General features: G+C 35.5%; 1 protein-coding gene across 8 annotated transcripts in view; it reads left to right on the forward strand.

Moving 5' to 3' along the window:
- LOC135204019 (dachshund homolog 2-like) overlaps window positions 1-17,500 on the forward strand; it is a 183,555-nt gene that overhangs the window by 64,469 nt on the left and 101,586 nt on the right. The window lies entirely within an intron of this gene.

Below are 17,500 nucleotides of genomic sequence, written 5' to 3' on the forward strand. Positions count from 1 at the left end.
CTTCATCGTCTTCGACGGGACGGGGAGCCAGAAAGGGCAATAGATGCGATATTGTGGTCTGTTGATTCACTGACTGATGTCGAGGAGAGAACACGCGCCAGCATTCATCTCGCGACAGGTTTTTGGAGGTCTCGATTCTGCGACAGATTCGTATCAGGAAACGCAGGATGGCAGATACGGCCTTTGCCTTCAGCACTCAAGAGGGGAAGATTGAAACGCGGTATATATATTTAGCGGCCAAGTGTGCGCGCCATATCGTGGCAGGCCGCACAATCTAATCTAAAGTACATCTAAAAGAGCGAAGAAAAGAAGCCCTTGTGAAATCACAGAGAGAGAGAGAGAGAGAGAGAGAGAGAGAGAGAGAGAGAGAGAGAGAGAGAGAGACCCAGCGTTACCTTTGGGAGTATTTTTAGAAATGTGTTAATGAGTGGGAAACCCTTGGCAAGGCTGTTTGCTGGTGCAAAATGGCTTTCAGTGTTGCGTTTATAAGCTTAACGTTGCATTGGCCGCGGAGAAAGAGGGGCTTCTGAAGGCGCAAAGGCGAGAGGCGGGATGCTGACATGCCCCACTACAACACAACACTGGGACGTCCTCATCTCGCTACGAATTATAGCTGGCGCCTCAAGTTTATTCTTCTGTAACTCCAGTCGGAGAGAGAGGCAGGAATGTTTTGGGTGCTTAAGTTATGGATGTGACACCGAACATTAATGTCACTCACATTCGAGGGGGAAAACACGCGCTATGACAATTCACGGTGTCCGGAAGAGGAGAGAGACAGAGCATTTGCATAAAGGCCTTTTCTTCTGCTGCCTCGTCTCCTTCTTCTTGCTGCCAAATACTCTCTCTCTCTCTCTCTCTCTCTCTCTCTCTCTCTCTCTCTCTCTCTCTCTCTCTCTGATTTAAATAAGGAAAGACTGTCTGCATCACCCCAGCCGTGATTCAAACTGAAAATTCTTGCAGACGATTCTTAGTGCAGGTTTAAGAACGATTATTATCATACGCGGCATCCACATTGTTGCTATATAATAATAAGTTTCGTCATTCCATTTTTATTATGAGAGGACATTAATATCATTAAATTATAGTGCAAATTATTCATTTATTTACGATACATGTTTTAAAATAAGGCTTAGTCATACCTGCGCTGCGTTGTAGTTGTAACGTATAGCGCATAGGTTTTTCTCAAGAAAGTGAGATTTCGTAGAAGGCATTGATGGCAATGCTTTGGCTTTTGCCAAAAGTCTTCGATTCTAACAATTACCATTTCGGATATCAATCAATGGGGACCATTTAACTGCGAATACGTCACAAGAAATCTGTTGATAATTTTCATTTACCTTCAGGTATAAAGTAGTTTATACCTTGCGTCTATGAATCAGATAACTTTTTTTTTTATTAATCTTAGGTTTTATATGCCATTGAATTCGGCCCCAGAGACGTTTCAGATACAAAACCAATTTCATATTCAAACCTCAAGCAAAATGAGGAAGAGTGTTATTGTGAAATTAGGGTACTTTTTTGATACACAACTATGATAGCAACGATCATCGTTATGGCGAGTATCTCCAAGTATGTTTGGGGTCATTGCACTGCCAAATGTTTGCGGGGCCTGGTGATCGCACGATTTTAGCCGGGTTCGCGCTTCCAATCAGACTAATATTCGATACCTGCAGAGTGTGAAGTGTGGGGGGTTTATCTATCGACACTCTTCAGTTGCAGATCAGCTCTTGAGCGATACACAACTTGTAGGCTATGGGCCATAAAGAACAGAAAGACCTCAAGAGAGACGGAATTCTGGAGAGGTTCTATGAGAATTACATAAATAACACCCGCGTCTTTGGAAAATGAAATCCAAGGATTAGGGTGAAAAAGGAAAGAGAAATCATGTTTACACAGTTCGTCGCAAAAAACTGCAGGACAGCGTTTCATAAGGACGTGCAAAGGGTCGAAGCATAAAAAATATCAGGAGCTGGAACTGGAGCTATGATTTAATGCATTTCGTAATGGACTAAAGAATGACAAGGCCTTCTTGCTCCAACTATTGCATGCATTGAGTACATTAAAATATTTATTCCTTTACATTTTTTCTTTATTTTCACTCCAAATAGTACAAGGCATAATTAATCCTTAATTAAACAAGTCTAATACGCCAAAGTATTTCACGCACGGTAATACTTGAATACTTGGCCTACAGCTTAGGTGTTAAGCGATTCTGATAACAAATCTGCTGGGTGTACTTGACTGGCCTTATTGCGCATAAATAAATCTCTGTTATAGATAGATATATATACACACACACACACATATATATATATATATATATATATATATATATATATATTATATATATATATATATATATATATATATATATGTGTGTGTGTGTGTGTGTGTGTGTGTGTGTTCTGTATTCTACGTGTCTCAGGGTTGACACGAATAATTATTTCTACCTTGATTTGTACATTATAAATATGTAAGCCTGTATCTATTCATAAGCATATTCATGTTCGTGCATATTTTCTGTGAAGAAAACGAAAACACGAGTTACATCTATTTATGATTATTCCTGCATTCTCAGGATCTCTCTAGCTTATTAACTTCCTAGTGGAATTAAAGCCAGAAGATAATTCTTAAGCGATGGAATATATAATACATGTATTATATATAATGTATATATATATTAATATATATATATAGTATTTGCATACACTATATAATACACACATAATACATATAGGAATATAACCACACACACAAAATTATTTTATAATTATTATTAATAATATATTATATATATTAAGAGAGAAGAGAGAGAGAGAGAGAGAGAGAGAGAGAGAGAGAGAGAGAGAGAGAGAGATTAGATTTACATTTGCCTTAAACTCAATAAAACAAAACTTACATTTTCTCATCAAGGAACATTAAGAATAATGACCCATTTCACATTCGTTCCTAATGAGGTGCTGAAACAAGGATATTTTAATTCTTGTCTCAAAATAATGTCAGCGCCTGATAGGCCTAATCTCGATCCACGCCCACGACATAGCGTCTGCCTCGAAGTATTCCCAAAGATGAAAGGTTTTACTGTGAATCACGAGTGGGTGAGAGCAAAAGAAAACTGCTTGTATCAGTCACCTGAAGAATTTAGTTATTTTCATTAATATCATGAAAATAATTAAGCAAGCTTTAATAACATTTGATGACTAGGAATTGCATCTCTGCGTCGTGACCGATGGTGCCATGGACAACTAAAACGAGATGTCTTCACCGACGGTTCTTTTCGGCAATAGTAGGTACCGTGTGGCAAGAAACAGTGGAACTGAAACTCAACAGATGTTAGTGAAAATAAACTGTGAAGTAACTACTCTCGTATTCTCTACCTAACACAGATGGCGACCCGTTTAACACAAAAGAAAAATTCAAGATTCAATAACATTCAACATCCGTTTTTTAATAAACTACATTCGATTTCGCTGTAGGAATGGAATATAGAACTATGGCAAAAGGCCAAGGGGTGGACCTATGAGGTCATTCAGCGCTGAAAGGGAAATTGATAGTCGAAAGGTCTGAAAGGTGCAACGGGAGGAAAACGTAAAAGTTGCACCATGAAACAATTGTTAGGAGAGGGTGGAAAGTAAGCTGGAAGAAAAAGAATATGAATGGAGGTACAGTAAAAGGAATAAAGGGGGTTGCAGCTAGGGGCCGACCCCCTTAGGGAGGTATTCGCTATATAACACGCGGACGGAGAAATTGTTTTAGAAAATGAAAGAAGGGAAGAGTCAAGGATGTACATTCAACAAGTTGCAGACCGAGACGTCAGTCCAATTCAGTTGGCAAATTCGTTAAATCTCTAAAAAGGGATATATTTCACTGCTCTCATTGGTTGTTCACACCCTTCCTACATCTATCTCATCGCCACAGAAATCAGAGATGGCAAAAGCCACGAAGCGAATGATATAAAAGCAGAGGACGTCGGAACCAATCGGGGAAATGCGCTAAATGGCATCGAGATCAGAAGCGGTCACGGATCGCAACTCATTTTCTACTAATGTGGGACGCGCGAATTCGAGGGTCCGGGAATTCTATCTTCAGATCTTTATCGCGTTATTCATGTCTTGACACCCAGCCTCCTCTCTCTCTCTCTCTTCTCTCTCTCTCTCTCTCTCTTCTCTCTCTACGAGTGCCGTGTTCTTGGCGAGTCATCAAAATACACACTTTCTTCCCGTTGGGAATGTCAACTTATGATTATGATAACAATAATTTATCAGTTATCATAATATTCAAGTCGTTACGTACCAGTTAAAGAGGATGTATCATTCAGCGCCCTACCGTTTTAATACGTCTAGATACAATAGCTCTTGTGTGATTGTAGTTCTTTGGGTCAAACAATCTTTATTTGTCAAAGAAACTTATTTGACAGGACAGACATTTCATTGCAATTGGAATCACGAAACCTTCTTTTTGATCATGCTTAACATGCAAGTTATCACATATGTCATGTTGAGTTGTCTGTAAAAGAACACTACTGAGATGGTTATTTGTTTTTCTGTCCGTCCTCAGATCTGAAAAACTACCGAGGCTAGAGGCCTACAAATTGTTATGTTGATCTTCTACCCTCCAATCATCAAACATATCAAATTGCAGCCCTCTAGTCCCAGTAGTTTTTATTTTATTTAGGGTTAAGTTGGCCATGATCGTGCGTCTAGCACCGCTATAGGTGCCAACAACACAGGCCACCACCGGTCCGTGGCTGAGCGTTTCATGCAGCATTATTAGACGCTGCACAAACGACTCGATTTCTTCGGCGCATTGTTTATTTATTTCCATCATTGATGGAAAAGATCGGTCTCTTTTGGCTTGGTCACCAGATGACTGCCTGTCTGTCTTTTACTGCCGCTGAGATGCAGTTAAATAATCAAATCAGTTAATCAAACTTACTCCTTCTGGTGATTGATTATTCTCCAGCCTGATCAATATCTGCCTGGCTGTATATCTGTCTAGTGATATGCCTTTTAGTTATGCAATATATCTGTCTACCTGTCTGTAAAATTTCAGAATGGCCCCTTTCTCGGGCTTCAACTATAGGAATTTCCTAGAAAGTACTTCGCAATAATGAAGAGATGGCCTTCCCCCATATTCTGATATCCCTCGCCCAAAAAGAGGTATCTATTTTGGATTCAGCTAAAATAATTTCCTTATATATATATATATATATATATATATATATATATATGTATATATATATATATATATATATATATATATATATAATATACACACACACAAAGTAATTCACGTCATAGAGAGGCGGTCTTCTCAGACAGATCCCAATGAACTGTCTCACCCGTTCACTTTGACAGTCGCAAGTAAAATAGTCATTAAGAACCGTTCTGAGAGGGTGTCTACATGTCGTCTGCTTGTTGTTTTAGGCAGATACGTGTGCTTAAGCTTCAAACATCATGGTGCCGTCTGCCACGATGATTAAATATTAGATACGGCGAAATGTTTTCCTTGTCTTCTTCCCGGACTCGTCAAGTTGAATCTCGTCCAGATAAACCTTCATAATTATGATGGTGAAATGTAAGGTTTACGCTGTACGTTTGCCTACAAAATATTTCCGCACAGTAATCTAATTTATTTTATATATATATATATATATATTATAATATATATTATATATATATATATATATATATATATATTATAATATATATATAAATATATATATAATAATATATACATTATATATATATATATATATATATATATATATATATATATATTATATATATATATATATATATATGCATATATATATAAGCTGTTTTCTAAATTCTTGTGGCTGGCTGCCAGATTCTTACATGCGATTAACAAGAGCCTCATCACTGTTTCATTTACCTCTATTTCTCAAACAAGGTAGGGGAACCTGAAGGTGATTTCTGTCTCCGTAAGTTCTCTCTCTCTCTCTCTCTCTCTCGTATGGTTTGTATCGAATATACACATTTCATGTAAGTATTTTCAAGTCATTTCACATTCAGAAATGCCTCGAGACTGTTTGAAACTTGATCAAATTAGTTTAGACTATATTATTCAAAGGAATCAGCGTCGAACACGTAATAAAAGTGGGAAAGTGTGGGCTGAGTGTTTCTCGTGGTAATATCTAAAGTTTATGAGTTCGAAGTTGTGTGCTTTAAGTAAACGCCTATACTTCCTTGATTTGTCTGTAATTGGTTCTTTTGATGTGTTTATGTGATATCGCGTCAAATGAGTACAGTTATCGAAGACGAACGCTGCATGAAATTATTTACATCTATACACTATGCCATGGAGTCACAATAGTTCAAGAGAGAAAGGGAGAAAATATCTTCTGGATAACCCATGAATGATTTCACCCACAAGGGTGAGGATTACGTCGTCGAGGCCCGTCCCGTTTTGACTGTGAACACTTTTTGACACAGCAATGAACATTCGTCATTCTTTCTCTCTCTGTCTCTCTCTCTCTACCCAAGCTGCGGCTTACAACTGTCGCCTAATAACTAGATACCTAATTCATTGCTTAGGTCAACTGAGGCACAACGGATTTTAGGGAACACACCCTGCTCTCCCTCCTCCTCCAGTACGATGACCGAAGACAAGTCGTCCATTTGTGAGCTAGAAGCCCTACCGCTACGACACACACACACACACACACACTCACACAGATACTTTATTTAAACGATTTATTTTCAGCCTGAAACCTTCCACCCAAGAATGAAATTTGTTAGACGGAGGAACCGATTATTCAGGAACCACATTCAGTGAAAGAAATTCCTCTATTATTTGATTCACATTCATGTTCAAGGCAGATATATGGTCAAAAGGACACTTCGCTATTTTAATCATGGTATCCACCTTTGTTTCAAAATTAGTGGATTTTCTCCCCCCACCCCCCTTTTTCTAATTATATGAAAAAAAAATGGTCTACGTTTCTTTGGAACAATGGCGCGAATTTTATCCGTACGTGGCCAAATTAAAACAAAATCATAATTCTAATTTATCGGCGAGCGCCTAATTACATGTGGAAGCATAATTATATTTTCTTGCCATTATGGTATTCGACGTAATTACCTAGTCATTGAACTTATATTTTCTCATGCTAGGGTAAAACATTTTTCCTATTTCATTTCATTCTCGGTTAAAACAGTTTTTTGTTATTTCATTCATATTTGGTCAGGACACTTTTTCCTGATTTCACTTCATTTTTGGGGATAGGCGCTATTCCTCTGGCTCAACGTTTCTCTTATGACTCACTGACGGTAGAAACAATTTTCAAAAACTTTTATCCCAATCTTCCGATCTTCAAATTACAGCGAAAAGAGTCCAAAATAATTACGAAACCTTTTTTTCAAAATAAAAATAATATTCTTTATTCACAGTCATGATTATTCACACACACACACATATATACATATACATATGATATATATAAATATATATATATATATAATATATATATATAAATAAATATATATATATATATATATAATGTATAATATTATATATATTAGATATATATATATTATATATAATATATATATATATATATATAGATATATATATCTATATCTATATCTATATCTATATATAATATATATTTATTTAAAAATAATAAATATATTTATAATTATTTTATATATATCTATATATATATATATATATATATATATATATATATATATTATATCTATATATATATATAGATGATATATATATATATTATGTATATAATATCTATATATAGTATATATATACGTAGGTATGTATATGCATCTAACCCATTTTTTTAAAGAAGATAACACTCACCAGAGTCCTTATCTCAGGAAAATGAATACCTATCAATAACTATTAGCTTCACTGGTGAAGGTAATCGCTAGATTTATTTCATTTACACCAAAGGAACAAACGTCACATACACGTTACCAGTAAATATACGTCACCCTCACAGTTACAGTAATTATCTGTCGCAATTACGTTTAAAGCAGTTGACGTTTAAAAAAAATCCCTTCTGCAATTAGGTTGGTACCGACGAAGAAATTTATATAAGAGTCCAGGCAAAGTCAGTCAGTATGCTTATGAACTTAGAGAAAGGAAGCCACTCACTTGCTCACAAATCTCTTGAGAAGAGTTTTTTGTAAAACAATGCCTGGCTCTATGCAGTGTCGAATATCATTTATTCTGGATTTGATGATATTCTAATAAAATATTGAAAATCAAATATCGGTGATAAATATTTAATATAAAGGATTTTTCTTCAAGCCTGCAAGGATACGGAAAAAATATCCATAGTCTAATATATATATATATATATAGATATATATATATATATATATATATATATATGTGTGTGTGTGTGTGTGTGTGTGTGTGTGTGTGTGTGTGTGTGTGTGTGTGTGTGTGTAAATAATTATAGTATGGCTCAATTAAAAATTTTATTTTATAATTCACGAAAAGGAAAAAGTGAGATCTTTAGAAATAAAACTACTACTTCATATTACAATAAATAGAAATGTTGTCACGCATTTTAAACAAATTCCTTGAGACACTGATATAACAAGTAAAAATTCAGTGATACATAACCGCGTATTTTTTTGAAATCGTAAAAATACCTCGTCAAATATTACGGGTCAAAAAACTGACAACGGAAAACCATAAAAAATATTGTATCCAAACGAGCCTGTAAAAGACCATGCTCTAAAACGGGGAAACTGTCACTTATATAAGAACAACTACAAGGAGTTCAAGAATTTATCTGACTAAAATGGCACAAAAGTTGCCATTTATTCCCCCTCCCAAACCCCACCCCCCAAAAAAATTAACTTCCCTAAGACGCAATGATTGTTTCACAAAAATAAACAACAAAGGAAAACTATATTAAGCTCAATCATGAACTTAATATTTACACAGAATAAATGAACTGAAAATAACAATGACAACGTCAGCAACCAAGAGAGAGTAACAGCATCAGCAACAGCAAGCTAAATGAACAAGGACAATAAGAAACGCCCCGACAGGCGCCTTTGTCATTGTCCTCCTAGCATGCAAATCCGCACCGTTTGTAACTGTCATGAAGGGGATTATTGTATAGTGTGTTGGACGCAGATGAGGGTTGCAAATGGAAGGATGTTCTAGGTGACACCGCTCGCTAATTGACACTACAGCGGTCTCATGCTCTCCCTCTCAATATGTAGGATATATATATATATATATATATATATATATATATATATATATATATATATATATATATATATATATATATATATACACACACGTGTGTGTATGTATGTATGTTTATTACTTTTTATCACTAATTCGCACATGACATTTTACTTAATTTGGGAATAACTGGCACGTATATGGCGAACCTAAGCCAATAAGCATTTCACAAATGATGCACAATAAAAGTAATAATAATGCAGATTTAAGGAAATAATAAAAATAGATTTAAGGAAGTAATAATAATAGTGTAAATTTTTTTAAGGAGGGGAAAGATTACCTGATAATCTTACTGAAACAATGATAGTAAAACTTCGATCTCATGATTTTGTGTCTGGGAATATGAGAGAGAGAGGAGAGAGAGGAGAGAGAGAGAGAGAGAGAGAGGGGGGAAGGGGGGGGAGGGGGGCAGCCATCAAGAAAACGTCAATGCCAGACGATGCCTATTTCATGACAGGAGAGAGGTTCGTTGCCTTTGTGCCGCGGAGTCGACGCCTTCCAGACAGGGCCTGTAATTACATGATCAGTCTCACCTTCCTGAAGTTACCATTACGCGATCTGCAGCAGATGATTCTGCCGGAGATTACGTTCTCCCTTTGCGACAGAAGACAACGTAGCACATAGATGACGTTGCTCTCTTTACGACGAAAGACAACGTAACATGAATGTCGGGGCATTAGACCTTTTTATTTTCTTGGTGCTTGGCAAGATGCTTTAGGTTTTGAAGTTTATAAGAATTTTCTCTCTCTCTCTCTCTCTCTCTCTCTCTCTCTTCTCTCTCTCTACTCTCTCTCTCTCTCTCTCTATATATATATATATATATATATATATATATATATATATATATATATATGAATATTCATTTATTTGATAAAAGTAAAATAAACATTGTATGAGTGAGTTTAAGCCAAGCGAGAGAGAGAGAGAGAGAGAGAGAGAGAGAGAGAGAGAGAGAGAGAGAGAGAGAGAGCACTGTTGTTATTGTTATTTCTGTAAGTGTGAATGCTAGTGTCAACAGGGGCGCTGACAATCTCCTCTCCTTTGAGTAAATCGAAAAGGAATGGTTTGGACAACGTCTTCTTTCGTTAACTTTTCTTAATGGCTTTCCTATGTTTTTTCTTTTCATAAGTCATAGTCTTCCATATTACCGCTGGTGCTGAGAGATGCTTTCTTTCTAGGGGAACAACCCCTTTGTCCAAAATAACTGTGAGGGCCAGTAAATGATTGGTAGAAATTTTTGAATGTGCATATATATATATATATATAATATATATATATATATATATATATATATATATATATAGTAATATGCATGTAGTCTATGTATAACTCAAGCATGAAAGTATGGAACGTGATAAATATATAAATGAAGACAAAATACACAAAAGGAAAGTGAAACAATGGAGTACCGCTGTAAAGAATAACCTGGATTTTATTTTGGAATGATAGACCTCTAATATATTTTATTAGAATCAGTAACCTCTGTTCACATAAGCGCCCGTGTTTAACCTGTCCGAATATTTGACCGAAATTTTGGGGGACGGAAATTAACGTCACCTAACAGAACAATAATATTGAACTGGGAAGACTTTGTATATTAAACATAAATTTGTGAAATTAACGTCACCTAACAGAGCAATAATATTGAACTAGGAAGGTTTTATATGTCAAACTTTAAATCACATCCGAGAATAAAGTTCGGAATGGCTATACGGAATCCCCTGTCACCTTCATTTTCAAACTTATGGATTTTTTTGGAGGCAAAATTTTTATCACAGGTATTAGCTGGATATATTTTTGGGGCCAGACTTGTATACGATATCTTTTGCGTTTGGCTGGTATCCTTGATCGAATAAGAGTGTTTGAAAGATTGAGAACTTGAACCGACAGATGAAAGTACGTTATATTTGTAAGTGTTACAACGCATTTAAATCTTCAGGTTTCAGTAGACCATATCCTGAATTTCTAAATGAGAGCTAAAAATGTTGACTTTGGTTCATCTGGTAGCTTTGCTCTCAGTCCAAATATAGAATAATTTGATCTCTTAAACATTATATGTGACATTGTTCTTCAAGACTGATAAAACAAGTAAACGTCTTTGTAGAATTCCCTTTGTCAAAGACTGCTTATGCATTTAAGATTACTTGAACTGGGTCTGGACTGAATATTGTGTGTGTGGACGAGCGGAAAATCACTGGGTGCCTATTGAAAACAATGTAAATTTTGTTTAAGAATAGAAAATGAGATAAAATTCTGTATTTTATTCATATAAAAATTTCTGAGCACGCCATATGGATTATATTTTGCAAAGACGCTTGAGTAATGATATTTATAAATTCGAAAAACCATTGGTCAACTGTACTTTTAGGTTAGTTTTTATTTTTTTTTTTTATAATTCTTAATGTTATCTTAGTTTTGTATCGTCAGTGCCCTGAAGATGTTTAAAGAAGGAGGACGGAAGCGTCCGGTACTTCATTTACATTTTTTCCTTCGGGCGATTTGCTAATGCTCGGGTCTTGAGTTAATTCTGATTTCTTACTACACGTACATTAGTTATGGAAGCTTAGTAACGATGTTGAATGCAGACGAAAGGTAACTGTTTAAGCAGCTGAGACGTTTAGTTTGCGTAGCAAAAGGAGAGCTGGGAGAGTGAGAAAGGTAGAGACATTAAATAACTGGTGTACAGTTAATGGTTCGTTTGGAAGTGTTAAGACAGATACAAGGTGGAACTAGAAATCTATGAAGCGATGGAGTGGAATACTGGAAAGAGAGGGTCTTACACTCCAGGAAAGGAAAAATTCCCATGTAGCTACATGAAGCGACCAATGTAAAAGAATATTTCAACATAATGTTTATATAAATTATATACACATACACACACGCGCATATATATATATATATATAATATATATATATATATATATATATATATATATATATATATATATATATAGTATATGTATCTATATGTGTGAGTTTTTATATACAAAAGACGCACGCACACACACACACACACACACACATATATAATATATATATATATATATAATATAATATATATATATATATATATAATATATATAAAACAGATAATACAAATTCATTCACAATTCACAATCCAGTGTTTGTGATCAGAATGTTTATATGACCAACGGAAAAACTTTTATTTTACGAATAGCGAAGAAATGGCACTCTTGCTTCCATCAAACTCGTCATATCTTAAGTATGCCAAGCAAAAAAGAAAAAAAAGAAAAGGAGAAAGAAAGAAAGAAAGAAAGAAGCATGACTGCCGGTTATGTCGGAAATGTCAGCAGATGCTCAGGCGTCAGTTTTTGCTTCCGACCACAGCAGCAGCAGCTAGAGTATTTTTGTCTTCTGAATGACGGTTTACAGCAGAGAGAGAGAGAGAGAGAGAGAGAGAGAGAGAGAGAGAGAGAGAGACGTCTCTTTGACTGGAGCGTCATTCGTGAAATGAAACTCGGTAATCAGTAGTGATTTGCTTCTCATGATTCTTATTATGTTTCTAACTGAAATAAATTATTATTTCACATTATTATTATTACTATTATATTATTATTATTATTATTATTATTATTATTATTATTATTATTATTATTATTAAAAAAACAAATATCTTAAGAGAACAAATCTTTTTACACTATTATTATTATTATTATTATTATTATTATTATTATTATTATTATTATTATTATTATTATTGTTGTAAAGAAAATAAATAATTAATAATCCTAATGGCCTTCACTGGCAAAACAAACTTCTTCAGAATAGAAAGCTCATATACTAAAGAGGTGGAGAAAATATTCAGACAACAAATAACCATTATAAATAAAGGCACTGAAAGAGTTCAGGATTGATGTGTCCAATTTTGGTTAAGAGTAGAGCCCCAGGTAACCCATAAGACACACCTGTCAAGATAAATCATCTCTTAATTCATGACAAATCTAATGATACCCTTTGAGAGACAGGTGAGATGATAATAATAATAATAATAATAATAATAATAATAATAATAATAATAATAATAATAATAACAACCGAAAATTCATCTTTCAAGGAAATGAACGTCCGACCATAGAAACACCTCCAAAGAGGGAGGGTGGTCCATCTTATCTATTTCCGGGCGAGATCGAATGATTTAAATGTGAATGATAAAAATAGAGTGCATAACGCAAAGTGTATCAATGTATTCAACTTAACACTGTTCGTAACACACTCTACGGGTAAGACATGCTATGTTTTTCCAACACAACATCTTTGCGAAGCAGAAACAGAGCAACGTAATGTATTTGATATACGTATTAGGAGATTATGCAATTACAACATACTTAAATAGTCGCTATTTTTGACAGAATGGGTTTATAATAATAATAATAATAATAATAATAATAATAATAATAATAATAATAGTACGCTTAGGACCAAGGTCATGTCTATCCATCTATCTATCGATATATATATAATATATATATATATATATATATATATATATATATATATAGATATATATATATATATATATATGTGTGTGTGTGTGTATGTATGTATGTATGTTATATTCATACACATACACGTCTTCATCTGAAAAGTACTTTAATTCCACACGGGTTCTGCCAATAATTGTACAAAAATTCACGCAAGCACATGCGCAGTCACTTATATTTAACGCCTGTTTCGTATTTTCCTCATCTATACACGTCTACAAAGTTGTCACGTGCACGTATTTAAGCATTTTCTCCTACTAATGCACGCGCATACTTTTTCAAATGGAAAGTCTGCACTCATTTCAGACATTTTTGTGCAACGTGAGAGCATCTCTCGACCCCTGTGTGCGCACTTTTTCATTTCTTCTTGTAAGAAAATCGAAAGGCGAAGTGGGGAAGGGAAATTCTGCTTTTGCCAGGTTTAAAAAGAGGACATAAATACGTGCTCTATCCTAAGAAAGGTTCCTGAACCATCTCGGGGAGGAAATGTGTTTTGCCTTGTGCATTTCCCAAGCATTGGGAAACGGAGGAGAGAGAGAGAGAGAGAGAGAGAGAGAGAGAGAGAGAGAGAGAGAGAGAGAGAGACTATTCACGTGTCATAAGAAGGTGAAAGCGAGATCGTTGTGTTGCAAATACGATAACGCCATGCAATGTTTACGCTCGGGTAAAGATTGCAGTTGAAGGGGAAGTGTCAACTCTCTCTCTCTCTCTCTCTCTCTCTCTCTCTCTCTCTCTCTCTCTCTCTCTCTCTCTCTCACACACACTTGGCCAAAAAGGAGAGAGCAAAATTTACATCTTTGTAAATATCTAACTTCATTAGAAAGAGCGTCCAAATATCATTCACTTCAGCGTCACCTCTACTATGCAAACACCCATTGTAATTAATATTTTGAATGAGGAAGAACTTAGACACAATCATTCGTTTCCCGCTGTTCGTAAAGGCTTTGAACCTTTGGATTTAATTGTTTTGACATTTTGTGAACTGTTCCTAGTATTACTGCTAAGTAATATTAATTATACTCCATTTTGTACAATGCTGTTATTAACGAAGACCTTGATTTGAGTCCTCGGATATATTTTGATAAGCATCCCCCACAAAACGAAGCGGAAAAGCAAAGTTCGCCGGAGCATGCGCCTGAGCTCCGCATTCTACCTTCACGGTGCGCGCGCAGTTGCTTCACCGATTATTTATGATAAAAGCGTTTCGCACCTGGCGGTTATTTACGACTCCCGTACTTAAGGAGCTGTTTTGCCTCTTTCTCTGGACTAAATGGGGCCTTTTGCGGATCGGGTGACGGGCTGGTAATCACTTCATCAGGGTTATTTATGTAAGAAAGCCAGCGTTTTGCTAGCAAGCCTCTGAGCATTGTTTGGGCTGGGCGTTTGTGTCTGTCAATACACGTTAGATAAGACAGAATTTTTGGGAGACTGCTGAAGAATAACAGCTTTTGTTCACAATTAAGACCCTGATTTATGAGGATATTTCTCTTTCCTTTCATTATATCTAAATGTTATGCTTCTCTTTTTCTTTGTACACACACACAAACATATATATACACTCGTATATGTCGAATTTATTTGATCTTGGGAGTAAATTACACGGAAAGGGAATTATATCTGAGGAGTACTAAACCGAACCAGAATTCGAACTGGCCGACAGTGACATAATCCATTTACCTAAAGATTTAATTTCGAATTCTGGTCAGGGTTGATTTGCTTAAAAAATATAATAATCCCTTTTGGGTGCAATTATCCGGAGATAAGGCGAATTCAAATTCAATGGTTATTCATGGCCTAATATTTTTCAATACATAAATGCTATAAGCGACATTGAATATATATAGTATATATATATATATATATATATATATATATAATATATATATATATATATATATATATATATATCATATATATATATATATATGTATATGTGTGTGCGTGCGAACGTGCGCGTGTATGTATGCGAGTGTCCTACGCAGTTGAGGAGGTAGTTTTGCGATAATATATTGTATTTTACCAAAATTGATACACGGAGCTATAATATGTTCTTCACAGCATCTCTCTCTCTCTCTCTCTCTCTCTCTCTCTCTCTCTCTCTCTCTCTCCCCCTTAGTTATCACAAACAGGAAGTTTATCGTGATTACGAAGGAAAGAAATCGTAAGTGCTATGAATAATCAAGCAGTCCCTTCATGAGATCCCTTCATGAGAGAGAGAGAGAGAGAGAGAGAGAGAGAGAGAGAGAGAGACGAGAGAGAGAGAGAGGGAGGAGAAGAGAGAGAGAGAGAGAATTTAAAGTTTTCAGTAAGCAAAGGGGAAAGACCACAGGTTGAAGAACTACCTCAACAGCGCACACCCAACATGCCAGGTTCCTGTTAAGCTTTGTTTATGTTGAAGCACTAACACCAAAACTAACACAGAAATACTAACACTAACATTGTTCTCAGTACATGGCATGGAAGCCACAATTTCCCCCTCCCCTCTACTTCCCATCCTATCCATCCCCCCCCTCCAGATCATTGTGCATAAACAAATTTGTCTTTCCTTTTAATTTTGGTTTTATTTTCGTACTCCATCTACATACTTTAGCTTGCTGTGTTTCTCTCTTTATGAATAAAAGATCTGACTGAAGCAGGTGGACCGAATAAGAATACTTTAATAGGAACTGTTTTTTTCTGTTATGCAAGAGGTTGGTTAAGAGGAAAGGATAAGACAACAATCATCGCTGTACTCATATTTCAACTGCTGAATCGCAAATGAACGTCCTGTGCAGAAAACTTCCACACCACGGGCCTTTCAGACACCTACTCAGAGGGCTCGTCATCTGGTTCACCAGTTTAGTAGAGGAGGCGTCTGCAAGCGTAGTTCATCTCTGATTCTGTAGCTACAGGATGAATGCTCCGGTGGCTATAATTCTGTTTAACCCACAGGCCAACCTCTAATAGGAGCAATTGCTAATTGATGAAAAAATATATACGCGTACTGAACGCTCCTAAAGTATCTGGAGTAACTTGTCTAAAAAAAAAAAAAGTACCTACATAGCTTATATCAACACATACAGTAATCAAATTCGAATCATTATGCTACTTATTTTTGCAGCTGTAATGATTTTAAAGTTCCTTGAAAAATGAATAAAAATAAATCACTTACTTGAATGCTTACATGTATACAGTATTATACGAGAGAAAGCAAATTGCTTGTAGACCGTTATAATTGCCGCCAGTTAAAAAAAGAAGAAAAAAATAAAAGAAATGACAATCTGTTTTTACCGAAACTGTTCCTTTGTTAAAAACTGACTCACTTACTGACCCTGTTTGTATTTTTTCCCGATTTTTCTTTCCTCAATATCTTATTATATTTACGTTATCTACACACTCACCATAGCCTGATTACTATAATTTCTGGTTGTTTTATTTTTTCTAATGTTTTTACCTTACAATCCGTGCTGACTATACACCACGTTTTTCTTGCATTTCGTATTCTGTGTTTTCTTTTCCCAAAGAAAAAGAATATATTAGCAACGGAGTGTGTCACTGAAAGGGAAACCGTCAACGCAAACAATTAGTCTTTTTCTCTTTGCGATTCTTCTTCTTCTTCTTCTTCTTCTTCTTCTTCTTTTCCTCTGCCGTCTTCGTCTCTTAGATGTCCCGCGAGAATCAGTGATGCTGAGAGAAAATATAAACAGATCACTGACTAGATAAGGATGAAAAAGAGCGACGAAAAAGTTTGGAGAGAGAGAGAGAGA

The sequence above is a fragment of the Macrobrachium nipponense genome, chromosome 44 (genome assembly GCF_015104395.2).
Source record: "Macrobrachium nipponense isolate FS-2020 chromosome 44, ASM1510439v2, whole genome shotgun sequence".
Taxonomy (NCBI): domain Eukaryota; kingdom Metazoa; phylum Arthropoda; class Malacostraca; order Decapoda; family Palaemonidae; genus Macrobrachium; species Macrobrachium nipponense.